Source organism: Stenella coeruleoalba (assembly GCF_951394435.1).
Source record: "Stenella coeruleoalba genome assembly, chromosome: 14".
Classification (NCBI taxonomy): domain Eukaryota; kingdom Metazoa; phylum Chordata; class Mammalia; order Artiodactyla; family Delphinidae; genus Stenella; species Stenella coeruleoalba.
Window position 1 is genome coordinate 77243162 of NC_137160.1, and position 16962 is coordinate 77260123.

Here is a 16962-nt window from a genome sequence, read left to right on the forward strand (position 1 = left end):
TGTGATAAACTAGAGATGATGGAATAGTAAGAAAGAACGAACCTGGGTCCCTTGATGACTGAGAAGTAACCAAACCAGTTCTGAAATGCTGCCTCCAGCTTGCGTGTATGCAAAAAAGAAATTTCTATCTTGTTTAAGCTATTTGTCTACTTTTTAATAAGCACATGATTATGTTACCATAATAAATCATTTCTGATGAGCATTTCAGCAACTGGCTTTTTATTTTTAAAAAACTAAAAGACTTTTAGTGGTGATGAATTTTTTTGAGACTATTACCGAGGTTTTTATCTTGCCCCATTCATTGATCAAAATAAACTATCTTAATTTTTCATTTTCCATCTGGTTTTCTCTATTTGGAATAAAGTAGTCTAGGAGAGAAAAATCTGCCTATCTGTGGGAAGAAATTTTAAGCTGCCTTATTACTCCATGAATCTGATGAAACTTTTTAAAAATGTAAACTGTTTTATCACTCCATTAATCTCAGGCAAACCTACATGCTCCAGTGATTTCTACCTTCATGCTTATGCTAAATTATATGGTCTACACTGTTAATTTTTAAAAGGCTCAGAAAAGAAAGAGATCAATAATGTTTGGAATAGTTAGGAGAAGCTCCACAGAAGCTCTAAAGGACTTAGACAAGAAAAGAAAGAAGAGTACACAATACAATGCACTGGTTAAGCGTTCGGGCTCTGAAGTCAGTGACTGGGCTCCATCATTTGCTGGCTGTGTGACCCAGGGCAAGTTACTTTAAACTCTTGCTTCAGTTTTCTTATCTGAAAAATGGGAACAGTAGTATCTACCTCATCAGGATCTTGATGAGAAAATTTATGTAGCTGGCAAACAGTTAAGCAATTACAGGCATTCAGTAAGCACTTTTAGAAAGGGCAAAATCTCTGAGATGAGAATGTGTTTAACATGTAAAGATCTGACTTGAAATAAAGATTCTTGTTAGTGAATGGTTGGAAATTTTAAATAGAAAAAGAAAACAAAAGGCTTTTTAGAGATTAAATGCTTTTGAAAAATAAAACTCACAAAATATGTATGCCCGTTTGTATGAAAAGATGCTGATAACCTCATTAGGAATAAAAAACCTGAAAATTTTAATACTGAGATTATTTTTGCTCAGAGTATAAAAAATTAAAATGAGTAAGTTTCACAACAGGCGAGGACAGAAGAATTGGGCATTTATGTATTGCCCAAAGAAATGTAAACTGACACATCTTTTTAAGGAATTTATGGTTATAACTATCAAAATGCTTAACTGTACTGTTACAGAAAAAAACTGAATCTTAATGTTTCTCACAGTTGATGGTTAAATAAACAATAGTACATCCCATCCTGTGAAACAGGATACAACTGTTTAAAAATAATAATAATAAAAGAGTGAAGTATATCTAAATTTACTGACTTGAAAATATTGAGACTGATTTTATGACTAATATTTTTAAATGCTAAGCAGAAAAAGCATGTTGCAGGAAACGCTGGAGAATTAGCCCCTACCCGTAATTTTTTTAACTACAAATATGTCCATCATCAATATGCATATGCAATATGCATAAACTGTGGTGTAAGAGTGAATTATAATTGTTGGAACATAATATTAAACTAAAATAGCAAGCTGCAGAGGAATATAGTTCATTTATGAAAAGTTCCAAAAACCAAAATTATATATATATGTGTATATATACATACACACACTAAATACTCATGATTAAAACCTTTTTTAAAAAATAGAAGATGATAAACATAAAATCCAGAATAGTTACCTCTGAAAGGAGAGGAAAGAGAATGGAAAGGAAAGATATCATAAGGACTTCACAAATGCTAAAATGTTCTTTTTCTTACTCTGAGTATTAAGTACATGGGTGTTCACTGTATCATGATCGTTTCTACCTTATGTATGATTTATACACACTATTATCTAATGAAAACAATTTTGAAACTGCATTGTATAGGCACACAAACATATTAAAAAAAACAAATTTGGAATGATAAAAATTAAACTACCGGTAGTTACCTCTATATGGGGGAGGGGAACCTTCATGTTTTATGTCAGATCCACCAATTAACAATACTGGATTGTTAAATTATAAATTATAAAATTAATTAAATTTATAAAGTACTTTTCTCTTAAAAATTATAATTGTGAAAATGGTAACCACATGGAAAATACGTTAGGCATACAGCTGAATAAAGAACTATATTTACCCTGTGATTACATCTACTTACCAAAAAATGTGCACATTAACAGGAAGAGCTGGAATTTATATGATCTAATGGAGTGCCTGGATTATGTGTAATTTTTTTATATGTAGTTTTAATTTCTTGGAAGTTTTATTTCTTGGAAATATTTTGTTTTTCATTAGTATGACCTCACTTGGAGAGAAATTAAAGAAAAATGACAACTGCAAGAAAGCCAACTCTCCACCTTCAGGATAGCCAAGTGAAAAATCTACCCACACGGGAAGGCTGAATGAATTACAGCCAATTGACAATGGATAGCACATGCTGTGCCAGTAAGTGCACTCAAAACAACTGGAGAGGATCCCCACCACAGCAAGGAGATTACATCAAAAGGTTCTGAAGTGCATATGTACATTTTAGCGCTTAACTGAGAACTGGTGCTGCCAAGTAAAAGTGCAGCGGGGTAGGGAAAGCTCCAGAGTACAGGGAGTCCAGGAATGTGCTTAAAAAGGAAAGGGGTATGGAAGGATGGGCAGAGAGGGAGAGAGGAAGGAAAAAGTTTTCCCAATATGCGAGGCAGAAATCTGATACGGCATAACAATTACACTCTCAGTATCTATAAAAATATTGTCCAATCAGAAAGCTAAGTGCTGAGGGAACAGAGAATAGAATGACAGGAATGAAAATTTAAAGGAACCCAAAATGAGAATGAAGAATAGCACCAAAGATACACACTGTTTTGTGGTCTTTACAAATGTCCTCTCTATTCTATCCACTATGCCAATTCCTAAAAACTGGTAATTTCCACAAAGGCAAGAAGAAAAATAGGGGTAAAAGTCTATTTCATCCTACCAAAAATATCACTAATATGAAATTGATAGAAAGAAAACCTTTAAATAAAAAACTAAGTGAAAATAATTCAAAGATTTACAGAGGGAGAATGTAATCTGCTTTCTGAGCTTACCACTTTTTTTTTTTGGTTTAATTCAACATATTTATTATTACAAGGGAATATACAGTGGAGAGTTGTTCTAACCTCTACTGCATTCCTTATGAGCCGGTAGTCAACTGTTGGTCTCTACATTGTGTTTCTGAGGTTCATCCATGATGTTGTGAGCTTACCACTATTAAAAGCAGAGGCTCTATGGAACAAACGCTGATAGAGCCAATTGCTGTTAGGGCACTCCCCCCTCTATTTTCTTTCTTTCTATCAGAGTTTCTCCATGCCCATTTCTGATAATCAAAAATTCAAGAGCTCTTCCCCTACCAAAATATTCTTGATTCCCACCTACAACCACCACCACTCACAACCCACACCTCTCCACCTACCCCACCAGTCTTGCCTTCTCCTTTCTTCCCCAACTTTTTTTTTTTAATTAAATTTTTTTTGCGGGGGGGCTGTGTTGGGTCTTCATTTTTGTGCGAGGGCTTTCTCTAGCTGCGGCAAGCGGGGGCCACTCTACATTGCGGTGCGCGGGCCTCTCACTACGGTGGCCTCTCGTTGTAGAGCAGAGGCTCCGGACACGCAGGCTCAGTAGTTGTGGCTCACGGACCTAGTTGTTCTGCGGCATGTGGGATCTTCCCATACCAGGGTTCGAACCCGTGTCCCCTGCATTGGCAGGCAGATTCTTAACCACTGCGCCACCAGGGAAGCCCCATCTATACATTTTTGGTATGTATTTTTAAAATATAGGACTTTTATTCCTTAATATCATTTTTTTACATCTTTATTGGAATATAATTGCTTTACAATGGTGTGTTAGTTTCTGCTTTATAACATCTTCCCCAACTTTTTAATCCATCCCTCTTTTCTCATAAATCTTATTCTCAATTTAGGAAAAAAATCTTGTTCCCACTGCTTCAAACCTTTTCTGAAACTAGGCAGATTACATAGGCTAATGTTCGTTTTTACTTTCTTTTCACTATCTCTTGTCTTTCTGCCCCCAGCTCTTGTCTGTAGTTAATTTTAAAACTTTTGAGTTCCACAAGGCTTAATTTAACAGCAAGAACCCAGGCTCAGTGAATACTTTCATATATGCCTGTGATCAAAGCGTAGGTCTTCTGCTAACAACTACAGCTCATGGATGTTGCCAACAGTTTTCTTTGTTTTGTATAAATGAGAATGCAAATGCTATAAAACCAAGAATATCTGTTTGCCATTTGATTCCTCTCCTATGACATACAATATTGGTCACCAAGTCCTGTCAAATTCTACCTCCAAAATACTACTTGAACCCATTTCTTTCTCTCTATTCCTACTGGCCCTGCATAATTTCTCAGATCTAGACTATTCTAAGAGTCTTCTCTCTGCCTTTGGTTTCTCCACTATTACAATCAACACTACACAAAGCCCACCTCGGTTTTCTCTCTGAAACATAAATCTGATCAGGTCATTATCCTCCTCAAAAGCCTTCAGGCATTCCCCTGTGCATACAGAATAAACGTCCAGCTTCTTCATGTCATCCAATCTGGCGTCAAACATCACCTTTCAGGCTTGTCTCCTATCTATTAAAGACTAAGCATTAAATAAAAATAAGTTAATTTAATAAAAGAATAATTTCCAAAGATATCTAGAAATATTGTATGACTCATTAATGTATTATTTATGTAATTATTTAGGTAACTGATAGATTTATTCATCTCAACCATATACTATTACCTCCAAACTCAAACTTTTACAAAACAGCTAAATAAAGTTCTGTCTACCTAATGTATTAAAACTGGATTGAGCTGTTTCTATTTTCAATTCTAATATTAAAATGTAAGGTAGATCACAAGGATTTTAAATCAATAGCTATTTTCTAAAATGAATGTTAACATATATTGCCAAATTTCTCACAGTTTTCTGGAAATTGTTAAAGTCAGCTCTTAAGAGTTCTTAACAGTGTATCACATCTACCATATGAGAAAGTTTGACAACAAAATCAAAGTTACTGTAGGAGATAAGCACCTACCTTAGTGAATCCCATTTGTTTTCCTTCTAGACTATTCCTTGAGTTTACCATATAAACTACCAAACCAGACTACTCATCCTAACACAGTCATTAGAAAAGTTTCCTAAGAACAAGTAAATACTTCTTTTTCAAATCAAATTTATAAAATTTACTAAAGAAGACAGTTTATTAGCTTACACATATCTAAGTAGGGGTTCTCATGAGAATCATTCTGTTTAATTAAATGTTATAGGACCTTGCAGACAGACTCAAGAATAGCACCATCTGTCTGGGTTACAAAGCTCAGTTTCACCATGGTATCACCAAACAGCAACAAAATATTATTTTCATACATATCTCAAGTAATTTACAGACAACTAAAGAATTTAGTCATCTGGGATCACGACACTTGATTCAATCCATGCAGATGATTACACTCTGTACACGCTGTATGTAAACCAATATACTTTGAAAAATGTTTTTAGTAACTTAGACTTTAGGATTTATATTTCAGAAGGTAAATATTTATGGTCTTTAGTAGCTATGATGTAGATTTATGCTCTGGTATAAATTCTAAATGTTAGACTGTTCAGGTGTTAAATAAATCTGTACAATTTAAAAGTGCCTATTATTTATTTAGCATAATTATCATTTAAGTAAATTTTCCTAAAATATTTATAGCTCTAGGATTATATTGCCACACTTTCTGACAGGATTTCAATTCCCATTTTTTAATGTGAAAAGTATTTTAAGAAGGGAAGGAATTATAAATAAAATCATCTATGTAACATGAAAACCATTATTGAGAAAAATCTCATTGAATTCAGAAGTAGAAAATAATACTTGCCACTGCAACTCAATCTAAATAATATAGTCATGCCTGCTATAGGTAAAACATCCTCTGCACCTCCCCTAACACTGAATATTAAGGCAGACCATGAGAAATTAAAATCCTAAATACGTATGAATGCTAATCTTCACCTGTGGAAGAAGCTGCTGAAAGAACAGGTATGGGACACTGGATGACTTCCTAGGCAGTCTCAAATGAGTAAAGCAATGCTAAGTGGAAAAGGTAAGTACTTTGGTCTCACAGACCAAACTTTCTGTTAAAACCTTAAGAAATTATCTCAATTTATTTATCCCAAGGCTCTTCTTTTTAATTCTTCAGCCTAGCCAAAAATGAACCTCAGGATGATATCTAACATTTGCTAGACAGACACAGACAGGGCACAACTTACAATTCTATTCCTCCTCTTATGATAATTTGCTTTGATCCCCAGAAAGCAAAAATGCCACCTCCCCTTAATCTGTCCCAATATCTAGTCTTACCAATCAATGGGCCACTAAATCTACCTCCACTGAAACCGTACTGAAACAAAGGACACTGAAGCACTAGACAAAGAACCTGGGAGGCAACCGTACAAGCAAGGCTGGAACTCTTGGCACACATGCATAATGTATACATGCCAACAGAGTTGGCGCTTGAACTGCCCACCCCGCAGAGTTGAAAATCCACATGTAACTTTACAGTCAGCCCTCCTTATCCACGAACTCAATCAACTGCAGATCGCATAGTACTGTAGTATTTATTTATTGAAATAAACCCGAGCATAAATGGACCCATGCAGTTCAAACCCATGTTGTTCAAGAGTCAACTGTATATCCAAAAGTAGAGTTCTTCCCAGGATTTTTGCTCATCATCTGTAAGACCCCCATCAGAAGGCACTAAATACTGACTTCAGCAACAAAATTTACAGCACAAAGCAGAACTAAAGAGAGAGAAGAAAAGACACTGACCAAAGAAGTATACTTTAAAATTTATAAAATTTTCTGGGGTGGCTGACTAAACTGTCTCTAAAAGAAATTCCATAGGAAAAGGACCAAAAACATATTACGGACAATGGCATCAATATTTGATTCATTTCAAGGGGGCGTATTTTGAAAAAGGCTTCTCATTTGGGCAGATATGTACCTGTTCTGGTGTGACTAGCTCAAAATCAGTTTCGTAACTGTGAAGTGTACAACCCAAGGAGGTGACATTTGACCTACTTAAAACAACCATTAAAGGAAAATAAAAACAAAAATGGTTAACAGTAACAAGCACATCAAGTAAAATGCACATTTTTTTAGCTAAAAAAAATTTTTAAGTGTTTATTCAGGCTCAAGCTCAGTATCTTTAATCTGTGAATTTAAAAAGCACTCAAGTTACAACTGAGATTGTCCACACTTACTCATTTCTTATATGCTCACATCTTTTATTTCTCACAGGTGTCTTGCTCTTTTCCAGCGCTAACCCCATCACCTGGGTTCCTAATACCATTTCCAGCCAGATTGTTTCATCAATTATCAACTTATGTCTTTCATCTTTCTTTCCATCTCTCCACTACTGTTGCTACTAATGTATAAACACAAATGAGGCTCTTGCCTTCTGAAAAATTTCCTTCATCTACCTTTCAATCTCTTACCTTCCTCACTCCCACATCACTGCTTGCCTCACATCAACCTCCTTCAACTGAAAAGTGTACCATTCATTCATTCTGCAAGCCACTGTAATCCAGATTCTACCCTCAACAGTCATATGTAATGATTTCAAGTACCAAGCTGCCCAAACAGCAAAATTCCTCATCTTTCACTCCTAACCTCTCCCCTTCAAGGTCCACCACAGTTGTCTTTGAAAATTATGATTATTCTTTTTTTTTATTTTTAAGTCAGATAAAGCAAATTATATTGCCCACTGAAAGCACATTAACATATATATTCATGACTTAAATGTCTAGGCTTCATGAGAAGTAATTCTGGATCAAAATCCAATTTGTTTTAAATGAACGAAATTTTTTAAATGATAGGTTACACAGTTCAACAATTCCAATTTGTCTATGTAAGAGAGCAATCCTAGAAAAGCTTTTAAACATATTAGTAAATGTAATACCATTTAACACACTTGTTTTTCCTCAATTCATTTCTCATAATAGTTTCTATATTGTCTTGGATTATCTCCCGCTTTTAGTTTCATATCCCATCTGCTCATTTAAGATTCACGTCTGTCCAGTTTCTGAAATATTTGTCACTTTAGTCATTAGCATTTTGTGTAATATAGCACTGTTTTTTTTAAAGTTCAGAACCGAATTATTTTAGAAAACTGATTATTTTAACATCACCATTTCTTAACCTAAAGCAGCCTGCCCACACTTCAAATTTTCCACCTAACAAAAACCAGATTTCAACAAGTTTTTGTACTGTTTTTTAAAAGGAAACCAAGAAGCAAGACCATAAATTAGAAGTGCTCTCCTATATACCACTTCAGGAAATATTCTCAAGGACAGACCCAGAGCTGTCAACTGAGCTTCCAAAGAATATCCTTTGCATTCCCCTCTAGCAATCCATATCCATCCATTCCTTCAAGATCCAGTTTAAAACCCCCCTTCTGAGTTTTTCTGGCTGAGTTACTATGCTGTCTGTCCATGCTGCCTTCCCTCTGCATTTACCATCTACAATCTTAGAAACTAAATAGTATATGTAGGTCTTTATTCTACACATCAGACCCTTAGCCCTTTTGTAAGCCCAAGACTGATTTCAATCATTTCTGATGTATATACATGACTGGAAAATGAATATATATTGTCCTAGATTTCTCAAGCATAACATACAAAAAAATTAATATCTAAATACTAATTTATTGGTTACACCATCCAGTGTGGTCACCCCCAATTCCCTTTTCACTTCACTGAGGCTCGTTAAGTCCTCATTTACCACACAAAATATCAAGTAGAAAGTTTTTCTCTAGGAGTGAGTGAAAGAGGAAAGAAGGGAAGAGCTAAAGGGCAAAGAAATACAAAATCTTTTCCTGATGACATCACAGAACCTATCACTATTCCCTACGTTTTAATAAAAGTATATCAGTAAAGAGGAAGCAGCAGAGCAGCGGATACCTTCAGGTAGGGATGGGAAAATTGGCTTCAATCCTTGCTCCAAAACTGCTGTTCTTCCATTGGGAAGGAACCACCCTCACCTCTCAACACCCTCTTCAAGCCTCTCTTTCAGACAGCAATCCTCTCCTAGGCCTTGAAGTGGGCCTAGAGTCTGGGTCATCCTCACCTCACTCCCACTGCCTGCAGCATCTAAGGTGGGTTTTAGGGAGTGCCTGCTCTGATTGCCAGCAAACTACTCAGAGGAAAAGTACTCCTAATATTCTAAACTTTCCCATAAAGATGCTCCCATAAATAGCATTCGAGTTCTATAACACAAGTAATTAAGTACAATACAATAGGCAAACCATCATTTATAGCAACAGAATTAAGGGTATGTTTTTATGTGAAAGCAAACTTACATACAAATTAACTTTTTCTGATATTCAGAATGCTGAAAACCACCTACATGTAAAATTCTACACTTTGGATAAAAACTTAGAACACTATTCATATTCGACATGACTAAGACAAAAACTACAGATGGGGGAGGGGCTTTCCTTCCTTCAACAAAGTCTAAACAATATTTTTAGATGTTGCCACATTATTAAATGGAAAATAGAAACTGGTTGGTAGCTGAGGATATATACTTTGTTCAAAACAAAGTAAGGGTTGTGACATGTGTGTGAAACTAAAACATGATTTAGTCTTTAAAAAGAAAAAGATATTTATTAAGTACTATTTCTGACATTCCCTGAGACAACTCTCAAAATGTTAATACAACTGCTATTTAAAGTTCAAAGAGCACTCCAGAGCTGCCAAGGAATTAATAGCTTAAACTACTAAATAAGAGCCACGGTTCAATCTCCAGTCTCAGCCAGTCAGAGCTCAGGGCTGGTACAGCAGAATCACCTAGCTTATTAAAGACACCACACAACTGAGAATCACATAAACAAGTGAAAAGTTGTTAACATCTAAAGATGGCTTATTTACAAAGAAAACACAAGAACAATTTAATCTTCTGCTCCCTCCAAAAAAGCACAAATACAATATAGCTGCCATACTTAAAACAAGTAATTTTGCCATTCCAACTTCCTGGTTAACTGCCTAGGGCTACTCTATAACTTCAGTTGTAATTTGCCAGAAGTCTCTTCCTATTAAAAAACATTATCTAGTCATCCAAAATACTTTTCTTAAAAGATACTCAAAAGGATTTTTCACACCTCCTGACCCCCATATTTCCTTCAAGTTTATAGGAGGAACTGAGGCACAAAACCATTATGCAAGCAACCAGATGTAGTCACTAGTAGAAAAAATAAAAAGTTTGAATACCACTCAACTTTCCCTATTACCGACCAGTTTACTACCCATTTTACTGAGCTCATGCAAAGTAATCTTATAACTGAAGGTTGAGCAAAAGCCCTCTTATATGGCTTAGAGAATGGAAATGAAGGAATTCTGGATCAAGCCCCGAACAAAATCTCCAACAGGTTCCGAAATCTATAGGTTGCCTACCACATTAGACAAAAGCTAAATACTAACTGAATTCCTATTCCTTTGAGGTATAAGCATGTCTCCCTTGATCAGCTGGAATTCTCTTTAGTAAAGATTTTCTATAACTCATCTAAAATATTACCAAGCCACAGTACATACAGCCTAGATAATGTATATTCAGAACACAGAGCTAAACAGCTAAATAAATTTTTAAAATAATAATAAATAACATATTGTGATCAGGACCTAAATGGGCAATGAGAACTCCCTTAGGGAACAAGGTGACGAAGAGAATAGTTTTCCAGTCATTCGTTCATTTAACAGAGTTAATTAGCACTTAACTGTGAAGAGAATGGAAAGATGACTTAGGGTCACAGCCCTACAGAAGCTCATATGATTATCACAGGTAGAGAGAAGGAGGTACACGGAAGGAGCAAGAGTGACAAGTTCTACCTGTGGGAGTCTAGGAAATCTTCACAGAGGAGGTGACATTTGACCTCCTTAAAAGATGAGTAGGATTGTGCCAGACATATACACGTGCAAAAAAACTAGGAGCTGGTTCCTGAGTTGGATAGATGTACCTTCTTCCTCATTTCTCTTTAGGATATTAACATTCAATCATGAGAATTACCAACACAAAATGTTTTGTAACACCAATTATACTTTTGAATACCTTATTACCTCTCAAATTAAGCACAGATGGACTGTGGAACTATATGAGGAAGCTTTATGTGTCTTATGCAAAAATACTTCCTCAGAAATGTATCAATGATCTTGGGGGGGAGGGGGATCACAGTTTTCATGCAATTTAATACCTTTTAGATGATCAATCTTTAAAATTTCTACTCAATATTATAAAGAATTCTATGCACAATTACATATTTTATTTGAAACAAATCATTTCCTCAAATTTAATTTTAATATCAACTGTCTTAAATATATCCAATTAAAGTAGTGACTTAATACAAATTAAGAATTATTCCAGTAAAGAAATCTAGTGAAGACTGAGAAAAAAAAATTTACCTGCAAATCTACCTAATTCTCTTTATCTTCCCCTTTTCATTTTTTTAAGTTACAAATCTAAACAATGTAAAATAAAGGTACAAATGAAATTTTCAAATAATCAACTCAGGAGGTTCCTTTAACAGTAATGGAATTTCACTGTACTGGAAAAAGTACAAAATGCAGAAAGCTGTCAACCAGGGCTCTGTGCTATTTCACAGTAGTAGAAATACGGTTTTAATAAGTTTCTACCACAATTCATCTGGAATGAGAAAATAAACACTCAGAAATATACATAATAAACTACAGAGTATGAAAATGCCAGTGACATAAACGTTCTCCCTTGGACACCATTGATTCTTCTAATTCTCACCTAGAAATTAATGGAAAAAACTTAATCTTCCTTGACTAGAATCCAAATGCACTCTAAAAGACATTTTATCAGCTTAAAAAAGGAAAACAACTGTACTCCAACAAACAACTAAAACATGCTAATATAAATGCAAGTAAATCAGGAGTTCCTAAAAGAAGACTATGATAGCCAATTTATGAGGACAGAATCCAACGATTTCAAAACTTAAGTAACAAAACACTATAGTAGGATGGGGAGCTACCATAACATTTTAAAAGCATTTAAAACTATTTTTGTATCAGCTAAAGCAAAGATAGAAAACTATACTGATGTACATAAGTGACTTTATACTAAACAAAAATTGGGCAAACATATACATTTCATTCATGCAAATGAACGTGAATTTACAATTCCTCATTTATGTTAATATTTACCAAGATTAATGGAAAATCATCTCCCCTATGTAATGAAGTGAATTCCCCCAACAGAACAAAGCTAACACCTTCAAATCTTTCGAATAAACAATGAAAGCTTATACTATAAAAGGAAATTATCTAAACAGGATCAGAAAGTTGTTAAATGATTCAAGTGGGAAGAAAAGTCCGAAATTCCAACACACACTACAAATATTGATTCATTAACTCCAAATCTCTAAGCAAGTCCTATGAAACAAATGTGGGTGCAAATTTTTTTTTTAACTATTCCCACAGCACATTTTTAGGCTATCTACCTAACTACCTCACTTTGCAATGCATTAAATGTAATTTCTCGAAATTACAATGTTTATACAATGACAAAAACAGGAATTCTGGTGGCTACAACACACATTGTTTGTAAAGCAGATTAGCACACAATACATTTTAAATAAGTGACACTAAAAGAAATGTCACAGAAATCTTTTTTCTCCATTTCTAATAAATGGCTGCAATGCACAGCTCAGTAATAATACCTAATATTCAACCATATTACTAATTCTTATAAACTTTGTCTAATCTCTCTCACTAGCTAACTTTTCTGTGAAATTAACATATCACCCACTTTCAGAAAAAACAACAAATCAGTACCTTCTACTACTATTTCAGAGGAGGAGATTATTATTTTCTTCTACTGAAAATAAGTCAAACCATTCAGAAAAATATCTAGTCTGCGAATTCCCTGGCAGTCCAGTGGTGAGGACTCTCTGCCAGGGCACGGGTCCGACCCCTGTTCAGGGAACTAAGATCCCACAAGCCAGGTGGCATGGCCAAAAAAAAGAAAAATATCTAGTCTACCTTTGAATCAAACTTTGAGGAACAGTTGAATTAACTGTTCATTAAAAAAAAAAATCCACATAAACAATCTTATTACTATTTACACTGAATTTCACTTCAATTTTAAATAATTTAACAAATATAACTATAGAATACGCTTATCTTTTGCAAATATATGATACAGAGAATACAGTATAAACTGGTGACAGTATCTTTCTTATTACTCTCAAGAGCAGAGGAGACCTTTGAAAGTGTTTGATGAATACAATTAACTCACAATTAACTAGGCTAAATTAGCCAGTGAACAAAAAAGATGAATCAATCTTTCCAAACCTAATTAATATAATCCACTACTATAACTTAATGTTAATTAAAAGAGTGCCTTAAGAGATTTTTTTCTCCAAATACCTAACACAATCATGAAAAAAAAATGCCAAAATATTCCAAAGAAAGTGCTAAACTACATAAGCACCTGGCATAAACTCAACACTCATTGTCCTCAGGCACCCCCCCCCGCCCCGCCTTTATTCTCACAAAGAAACAGCCCCAACCTAACTTCCTCTCAATGAGCACTTCAAGCAATAACACAGATATTTTGCAGCATATAAGTCTTAGGTACATTATTTTCTCTTTAAAATTATGAACACATACAAATGGCTCTTTAAAATGGTCCAATAAACTGCTACACTATGCCTTAAATTGCTGTCTATTATGTACTTAAAAATATTTACTAGCAATTGGAGGTTAATATGGCAATTATTACTGGGTAGCTATTATTGCTATTAAAAATATATAAATACTGCAACACCATGCACTACTAACAACTAAACACTGAACAGAAAACATACATTAGCAAATTATAAACATTTTCATTCAACAAAATGAACCGTCATGAAAAAAAGATGCTTTATGTGTAAATACTAAAATTGGAAATTGAGATGAAAAAATACCCTGCATATTTACTGGCACTTGAGAAGATTAATCATTCCTTCTTCCTCATTTTCAATTGATAGTCCTCCCCATCTGGTTCTAACTCAAAAGAATAGATCTCAAAGTTTCTACATTTACAACTATCTTCCTTCTCTGCAAAAACTATAATAAATCTCTTCAGAAAAAAGGAAGCAGGTCAACAACAGATTACCTTAAAATCTTCAAATATAGAATGAATGGTCCTTAATAGGAATTATGTACTAATGTGTGTTTCAATTGAGGAAGGAAGAATGATACCATCCCCCAACTACCCCATAGTCAGGAAGATGCTAAGCAAATAAAACAACATGAATGTGCAGCACACATAATTAAGAATTAGACTGCTGTTGTGTCAAACAGTATATACTTAAATCTAGTTAAAGGACACAAAATCGCTTTTCTCCACATCACCTCGACTGAGAAACAAAAGTAAAGAAACAAAACTAAAGATATACTTAACATCTGGAAATTATATCTTTCCACAAGGGTGAGTTGACATACCATAGGGTGCACTCGTACACTTTCCAAAAGGGCAGATTTAACACACTTAACTGAATTATAACTGAGTGAATATATAACAAGAGTCTCCCGGAAATGTGATGGACAGCATGAGAAAACAGTTTTGAGTCACAAAGGCACAGCCAGGCATGCATTTAATGCAGTAGCTACAAATTTCACAACTGTAAGAATAAGAAACACATACAATGACCCATATCATATATACACAATGGCATCTTTCACATGTTAGGAAAAGGGGGCAGGGGGTGACAAAGAATTTAGGAAATGTGATGCCATGCAGCAGAAATATCAGAAAGCAAAGTAAGTAAAGGACTGACAAAAACCTTAAGGCATCTGACTGCACAAATCAACTTTTGCTAAGCCATACGAACACCTCAAGGTAACACAAAGTGGGTGGATCATTACTGTGTTACAGAACTTTATAATCTCTAGCTTACATTTCAATCTACATTAATATGAGTATCTAGATAAATTCTCTATAAACAATAGTTTTCTCTGCTCAAAACAACTGCAGGCCAAAAAGAAAAATACATGCCATTATAAAGCACCAAGAGTTCTTATAATACATGCTTTATTTTGAACGGGTAATGATTTTATCTCCTTTGGAATTATTCTATACAATGTACTTCAGGCAACATATTTTTGTTATCCCAGGTTGCTGCTATATCTAATTTACAAGAAAATGCTCAATTTGGAATGAGAAAAATTTACAATATCAGCAGTTCTTTAACCGATTCGTAATTTTTTTAATTAGCACCAATCCACCCTCCACCTAAAAGAGAATGTAGACATTCTATAGTCCTTTAAAAAAAAAAAATCAACCCACGCCTTTCCGCATTTCAAAGTTGCTACCTAAAGAGCAATTCTGATTAAAAAAAGAAAAAGAGTATATTCAAAAATCAATTCCTGGTTTAAAGAGGTTTAGGAGAGAAATACCCAAAGCACAAACCTTTAGTCAGTCATAAAGCACAGAGTCCGCTCCCACAAATTGTTTCTACAAAAGAATCTTAAACATCTTATCTCTATCAACATTATCATCCTTACTTAAGCTTTAAAAGAAAAGAAAAAGAAAAAAGGTAGAAGAAATGATATATACTAAAGACTGGCTACACATGGATTTTTATTTGTCTACAAAATGTACTGTATATAAATTAGCCACATATATACAAGCCATTACCAGTCAGCATGATATATGGTTATTTGGGGGCTCTCTCCTCACTAATATTGGTCTACTTGGTTATTTTAATTCCCTGATAAAGTGTCAACGTGGTCACCAGCCGCCAAACAAAAACCTTTTAAATACCCCTTAATCAATGTTTGCTAATCTATGGAAGTCCCTGAATCTGACTAATACTAAATGATAGACTGAGAGAAGAAAACAGGAGGCAAAATGAGTTTTATTCCCATATATCAAATGATCAAGGGAAAATTATCACAGTACAGAGAGTAAGAATCGCAACTTATAACTGATTTTAAGATTAAATATCCGAAAAAAATGCTAGAAAAAAAAAAGACCTGATCCTAGTACAAAGCACAGATACTATGTCACTGGGTCTTTGTAGGTAAAAATTACATTTTGACTTTTTTTATCTGCATAATGAAATATATTTAATAAAATAAAGCTTCCATTCGAAAAGTTGGCAAGAATTTGTACTTCTCCACTAGTCTCAAAGAAAAACAAATCTATGCTATCCATAATTAAATGTAACTAATTACAATTTGAACACTAAATTATTTATCCAGTGTAAACAAGGATTAAGAGGAAATAAAGCTCTATCTACAGCAGAGGTTACAGAAAACAATTTCCAAAATGCATGTTCCCCAAAGGCAGTCCCCCCAAAAGGGTACACAACTTAAACTAAGTTGAGTTTTTTCAAGCCTAAATTAAACCGTTCAGCCAATTTTCCAATTATATTCTACGCTTGAAACATAATTGCCCTACATCTGTTTACAAATCTTTGCTCAATATTTAAACAAATTCGTAGTCTCCCGGGCACATAGTTCTACATACAGTAACTCATGCACAAAGCACATATTTAAAGACCACGCACTGCAATTATTAGCCTAAACGCCAGGTTTAACAACGTGAATGTTTTCAGAGCTAGGTAATACGACCCAATAAAAAGCAAAGATGGCATTTACCACCAAATGTCACTGCCACCGCCAGGAAAGAGTTGCTGGAACCCTATACATTTTTAATTTCGATGAACCTAGACGGCGTCGTCGGGTGCCAGGCTTCCAGGAGAACAATTGACACCCTAACTGCTTCAAGATTAAGGCAGGCGATTCAAATCCGAAGGAAAAGTTGTCAATTATCAGAGAGACAGCGCGAGAGAGGCGAAGGCAGATAAAAG

At 34.6% G+C, this 16962-nt stretch overlaps 1 protein-coding gene across 1 annotated transcript in view; it reads right to left on the reverse strand.

Moving 5' to 3' along the window:
* MED13L (mediator complex subunit 13L) overlaps positions 1 to 16962 on the reverse strand; it is a 290790-nt gene that overhangs the window by 272839 nt on the left and 989 nt on the right. The window lies entirely within an intron of this gene.